This window comes from Odontesthes bonariensis, chromosome 18, assembly GCF_027942865.1.
Source record: "Odontesthes bonariensis isolate fOdoBon6 chromosome 18, fOdoBon6.hap1, whole genome shotgun sequence".
Classification (NCBI taxonomy): Eukaryota; Metazoa; Chordata; class Actinopteri; order Atheriniformes; family Atherinopsidae; genus Odontesthes; species Odontesthes bonariensis.
The window spans coordinates 30,057,778-30,064,813 of NC_134523.1; the positions used below are offsets into that span (position 1 = coordinate 30,057,778).

Sequence of the window (7,036 nt, forward strand, 5' to 3'; positions counted from 1 at the left end):
TTTTTTAGTTCTTGTTTAGTTCTTAGTTTTACCATGCTTTAGTTTTCTGTCATGTCTTAAGTTTTCAAGCTCATGTTTAGTTTTGCCATGTTGTCCCCATAGTTTCTGTTGCTCTGCCATCACCTTCATTCACACCACCTGTGTTTTTCCTCTCAGCTGCACTCACTCACCTATCACTCCGTCAGTGTTTCGTTTCCAGGTTTCCTCATACACTTTGCCAGATCCTCACCGTCACTCATGGTCTCAAGCCAAGTCCAGCCAAGCAAAGCCTTTTGTCTTTTTGTCTCAGTCATAGTCAATTTTTGTTTTCTCACAGTTTAGTTTTGTTATCCAGCTCAGCTGTGTTTACTTCTTATCTTTGTGTTTACCTTGTTTTGGAAAAATAAATCAGTTTGCTTTTTTGAAGTCTGCATCCATGTCCTATCATCCACGCCTCGCACCCACACTTACTGACATTGGTCTCCTCAAAAGGGATACTGGGAGCAGAATTTTGTATTTTTGAATTTTGTAGGCAATAACAATATTTCTCTGTCAGATCGTTAGCACATTCTCTTTTTTTTACTGCACATTAAAGCTGCTGTCGGCAGGTTTTCAAAATTCCCAAAAGTCCAAAGTCGGAAAATTCGAACTGATACAACTTTCAGGTCCCTCCCCCAACCTCTACCAATTTCCAAACCGCCCCCCAAACCCCTCCCCCTCTGTGGACGAGGTTGTGCACGTGAGTTCACACCAGTGTGCGCGCACACAAGCTGGGGCAGACTCAGGCTCCATTTACACGATAGGAAGACGCAGATATTTTCCTGCGGTTTGGCCTCTCATTTACACCAAAACCCCGTTTTTATCACAGAAAACGATTATTTCTAAAACCTCCGGCCAAAGTGGAGATTTCTGATAACGCCGGTTAGGCTATGTGTTGCCGTGTCAACTGGGAGAAACGGCGTTTTAGGTTCTTAAACGTCACATTATGCGCCAGAAAATGCTTAACGTCATGCGAGCGCCTTATGTTTACAGTTTGTTTGGCTACTGATCAGGATTATCATGGATGATGTTAAAGTTCTACTAATTTTTACGTTTGTGCAAATGATTCTGGCCTTATTGCATTTGCAACAACTGCTCTAAATGGAGGAGCAGAGGCGAAGGATTGCACGGAGGTCAGCCGCCAATAGGTTTGGCACAGTTATTATGGCGCTTGACGGCGTATTTATGCGGGTTGATGTAAATGACAAGTTTTTTTAAAACGATGTTGGGTGCACAATGTTATTATTGAAAACGGAGGGGGGGAAATATTCGTTTCTCTAAATACCCGGCTATGTGTAAATGTGGCCTCACGCTCAGCAGCGTGTGCACAAGCTGTGATTGACAGGTAGCGATTCCTCCACCCTAACGTGATTGGTTAAAAACAGCCGGGGGCACGTCTTGACTCCCAGGGTGCTTGCCCAGGGGCACTGGGGCAGGCGCTGGCCCACTGCGGTTGGCTGTCTGGGGCGCCTGGCCCTCTCGGGTGTTGGACGGGGCCCCTGCCGGGGGGTTTTGGTGGCGCTTGGGCTCGCGGGGGCCGGTTCCGGCGCGCTGCCCATGTCTGGGTGGCGGGGGCCTGGCGGGGCTGGTAGGCTGCCGCCTCTGGTCGCCGGGGGGGCTCTGCCCGATGCTTGTGGGGGCTCTGTCCGGGAGCTTCCTCTGCTGTCTTCTGGGGGGATGCGTGGTTGTCCCTATGGTGGGCTTCCCGGGTTCTGTGCTCCTTGGGGGCTGTTGGTGGCCTGGGTCTGGGGGCCCTCTCGGCCTGCTTCTGATTGCTGCGGGGGGGGGGACCATCTATGTGGGACCATCTATGTGTATTGCATGTTCATGCACACACACACACACACACACACACACACACACACACTCACACATTCATTAGCCCAGTAGCATGCTCACTAAGCAGTTGTTGTGCTGTCCTGTGGTTTAAGGTCACCTGTGTATTATATGAGATTGCTGCTGCTTGTGTTTTTTTTTGTTTTTTTGTTTGTGTGTTTGTCCTCTGCTTGTCTGCTTACAGGTGCTCCTGGTGCTTCTAAGGTTGGATTCCCCACAAAAGCCGTGAATCGTCTTCAGTTTTGTTTTAAAGGGATAATCCGGAGTAAAATGCACTTTAGATCAATTTACGGGATGTTGGGAGTACATACGTTGAGTTGACATCAAAATCATGTCATTCGGATGTGTTTTGAGAATTTCGATTTGACCGTTTTTAGCCAAAAGTCGTTAGCCTGGAAGTCACAGGGGCATATCATGTTACCGCTACAAAACGCTATTTTTATACCTCTTCTACAGCTCCAAACAACATAACACTTACGTGGTAGTGAGTAGAGGGTCCCTAAAGCCAAACCCAAGTGTCCCGAGGTCTTCATGTGGTCGGATAGAGAGTCCAGAATGAATTTAATCAAGCCAGTACCTTTCCGAAAATGTGTCTGCTGCAGCTGCCGCTACAGACCGTGGTGAAGTTGGATATTGGTTTGAAAAAAAAGACACCGTATTTCCTTATTGTGAATATCTGTCGAATATCCAATATCAAACCAACTTCACCACGGTCTGTAGCGGCAGCTGCAGCAGACACATTTCCGGAAAGGTACTGGCTTGATTAAATTCATTCTGGAGACTCTATCTGACCACATGAAGACCTCGGGACACTTCGGTTTGGCTTTAGGGACCCTCTACTCACTACCACGTAAGTGTTATGTTGTTTGGAGCTGTAGAAGCGGAATACAAATAGCGTTTTGTAGCGGTGACATGATATGCCCCTCTGACTTCCAGGCTAACGACTTTTGGCTAAAAACGGTCAAATCGAAATTCTCAAAACACATCCGAATGACATGATTTTGATGTCAACTCAACGTATGTACTCCCAACATCCCGTAAATTAATCTAAAGTGCATTTTACTCCGGATTATCCCTTTAACAGGTGTAGCAGCTGGGTGTCGGATTTTTCATTGTTTTTTATGTTTGTCTCTTCATGTTTCTGTTCTTTTTTTCTCTTCTTCGCTTTCCCTCTCTCTCTGTCCCCCGGTCCGGTTCGGCACTATTATCATATCATGTTAAATATTGTAACAAAAATAAATAAATAAAAATGAGGAGTTGATGGGCATCAAGGGGAGCTTTACATTCATAAAGCTTCCCTTGGCATAGCAAATGTGTTTAGCATAAACGGTATTCAGATTACAATTCTGCTGCCATAATGCTGGACAGGACAAGGAAAAAAAACAAAAAAAAAACAGCCGGGAGCGCTCGATTTTTGCAAGCACAATTACAGGCTTTAGAGCACACATGTCAAAGTCAAGGCCCGCGGGCCAGATCCGGCCCGCGAATAAATTATCTATGGCCCTCTGGATGATACAGTGGAAACCGCTTATAGTGGTCACGGATATAGTAATCAACCGCTTATATGGATCAAAAGGCTTGGGACGGAATCATTTCTATACAAATGCTGTTTAAATAATTCGTTTATAGTGATCAAGAAATCCGCTTATAATGTTCATTTTTGGCCATTTTATGAATGTAAACATGTGCAAAAATCATTTTAAAACTACGTGTAGCTATTTTATTTTTTACTCCCTTGATTCCTTTCTGGACGTCTGCTTCTGCATCGCTAGCCAACGTAACGAGTTGACACCGGGCAGCAAGCGCGCGAATCATGGCTGGAAAAAGGAAGTCATGGAGGAGCATGTGTCCGAGGATGGGTGCTGGAGAGCGGATTGAATGCGCGTGTGACCGCTGGAAGCTCCAGGCTGGTTCTTGTAAAATGGGAGGCCAGTGTTCATTCGATTTCTCCTACTTGTTGAGAATTGCTACTTTGTGGTTTTGCGCATGCGCCAAGACGATTTTCTAAGTTTCGTTTTCACGCAAAGTAGCACAAATCGACAGAACACCGGCACGGAGGAGCACAGATCCGAGCAGGGGTGCTGAAAGGCGGATTGAATTCAAACTTTGTTTTCTGACTTGTAAGAAAAAAAATGCACCGGCAGAGAAAGTTACGTACTGTATTTGAGTTAGCCTACATGTCTGCGCACTGCGCAGTACTGTAATTAAACTTGCATGATAATAAAATTCAGTAAATGCTGAAGCTATCCGTTTCATTTAATTTTTCTCATTGAAAAACAATACAAATGGCATTTAGATGATATTCTCCATAAAAAATAAGTGAAATACCTGTACTGTAATACAACTTCGGTTTTAGTAATCAACCGCTTATAGTGTTCAAATTGGCTCTGGACCAACGTGATCACTATAAGCGGTTTCCACTGTATTTAATTACCATTAGAACCGGCCCGCAGGCCACAGCCGCCCGCTGGCGTTTTGGAAGCACCAACACTACATCCCCCACAATGCAACGGTAGCCCGCGAAGTCACTGCAGCGCGAACAAGCGGCTTCATTATTCATCAGCTGTCAGAGTCAAAAATGGCAAAACGTAAGGTGGACGCTGAGAACAGGGACTTTCAATCCAGGTGGGAGGCAGAGTACCTGTTTACGGAGGTAAAAGGCAAACCTGTGTGTCTTCTGTGTGGAGAAAGTGTGGCGGTCATGAAAGAATACAACCTAAGAAGGCACTATCAAACATCTCAGAAACACACAGTCAAAGATAAGAATATGGACACGGAACAAAGGCTACAGAAGGTGGAAGAATTAAAACGAGGACTTAAGTCCAGGCAGGCTATGTTCACACATGCAAAATCACAAAGCGAGGCTGCTGTCAAGGCCAGCTTTATTGTGGCAAAAGAGGTCGCAAAATCAGCCCGGCCCTTTACAGAAGGAGAGTTTATCAAAAAGTGTATGCTTGAAGTTTGTGACGCAGTGTGCCCAGACAAAAGAGTTCTATTCTCAAATGTGAGCCTGAGCAGAAACACCGTTGCTGAACGTGTAGACCAGCTTTCCACCAACATAAAAGAACAGCTTGTGAGAAAGGGAAAAGATTTCATCGCATATTCTCTTGCTGTGGATGAGAGCACGGACACATCTGACATCGCCCAACTGTCAATTTTCGTCCGTGGAGTGACTCCAGCCTGAGCATAACAGAAGAGTTTTTGGCATTACGTCCTATGTATGGCACAACTACAGGACAAGATCTGTATGAAGAGGTATCCAGATGTGTAAATGAGATGGGGTTGCCTTGGGAAAAACTTGTGGGATTAACCACAGACGGAGCACCCGCAATGTGTGGGCGCAGGAGTGGATTGGTGGCAAGGATGCGTGAGAGGATGCGGGAGGAAAACGTCACAGATGAGCTGACAGCTTATCACTGCATCATACACCAGGAGTCATTGTGTGGCAAAGCCTTGAAAATGGAACATGTAATGAGCACCATAAAGCGAGCAGTTAACATCATCAGAGCCAAAGGTTTAAATCACCGCCAGTTCAAGGCATTTCTGGGAGAGTTCGATACAGAGTATGGTGACTTACCGTATCACACAGAGGTGCGATGGCTAAGCCAGGGAGAGGTGCTGCAAAGATGTTTCGAGCTGCGTGAGGACATCTGTATGTTCATGGAAAGCAAGGGGAAAGACACAACAGAGCTCCGAGATGAAACTTTCCTGTGTGAAATGGCGTTTCTCTGCGACATCACGAGCCATCTGAATGTGGTGAATCTGCAGCTGCAGGGACGGGGACGTGTCATCTCTGATATGTACACAACAGTGAAGGCCTTTAAAACCAAGCTGAGTCTGTGGGAGATGCAGATGCGTAAAGAAAACTTGAGCCACTTTTCCAGCTGCCAGACCATGAAGGAGAAGTGCACAGTTCGCTGATAAACTCAACACACTTGCCGCCGACTTCCAACGCCGATTTGCTGACTTTGAAGCCCAAAAAGGCAGCTTTGAACTGCTCAGCAATCCCTTTGCTGTTGATGTGGAAAGCGCACCACCACAACTGCAAATGGAGTTGATTGAGCTCCAGTGCAATGACACACTGAAAGTAAAATACGAGAGAGTGGGTCCTGCTGAGTTTGCACGTTTCATCCCCGAAACAATGCCCCAGTTGCGCATCCAAGCTGCTCGGACGCTCTCTATGTTTGGCAGCACATACCTGTGTGAACAACTGTTCTCATTAATGAAGCTAAACAAAACATCACACAGGAGCCGTCTTACCGACAATCACCTTCACTCAATCCTGAGGATTTCCTCAGCTCAGAGCCTAACCCCGAACATCGATGAACTTGTGCAAATGATGAGACACCACCAAGTATCAGGCTCCTCCTCAGACAAGTGAGCATCACAGAGCGTATTTTCAGTTTTTAATTCAGTTAAATTCTTACATTTGTTTCGACAAGACGGGATTTTTCTTTGAAGGGAGTATTGTTTTGTCTCTGTGCCATAGATTTTGTATTTTATTTTATTTTATTTATTTATATTTATTTTTCAGTTGAATGGGCTCAGCGGAAATTGCAGATGCCATGAGAAAGAATACAACTGATTTGATCTATTTTTTTACTATTTGAAAGCAGTTATTGTTGTTGTTGTTGTTTTTAAATTGTTTTTAAAAACAATTTAATTTTTTGCTGTTTGCCTGTTGAAAATGTTTATATAAATGTTTAATGTGCAATCATTTCAATATGTTCTAATAAACATTGAACCAGTCCGGCCCTCGGCTTGTAACAAATTTGTTTTTTTGGCCCTCGGTGTATTTGACTTTGACACCCCTGCTTTAGAGGGAGCTACAGAATTCGGGATTTTTCCTAAACAGCCTATTTAATATTCTACTTCCAGAATCCCATGACAGTTCAAGCTAATATGACTAAAAAAAAGTTGCCGACGGCAGCTTTAAGAGCTCCCTTTCTTATATTTTGTTGAGAAAAAGCACAATGACAACAAACTGTAGGTTAAAATAGTAGGTAGGTTTCTGGGGGATTTCGTAGACAACACTGACTGAAATACATCAGTGATACGCTGCAATTGTTACGTTGGTTGCGAGGCGTAAGGACACGAATGCGGACTTCACAAACAAGACTTGATTTATTTTCAAACAGAGAACAAGGTTAACATAAAACGCGGATGAGCCGGATGACAAGAA

At 44.7% G+C, this 7,036-nt stretch overlaps 1 pseudogene; it reads left to right on the plus strand.

Annotated features, from left to right (window-relative positions):
- Window positions 1–4,339: 4,339 nt before the first annotated feature.
- On the plus strand, window positions 4,340–6,242 carry LOC142367952 (general transcription factor II-I repeat domain-containing protein 2-like; annotated as a pseudogene).
- The last annotated feature ends 794 nt before the right edge of the window (window positions 6,243–7,036 follow it).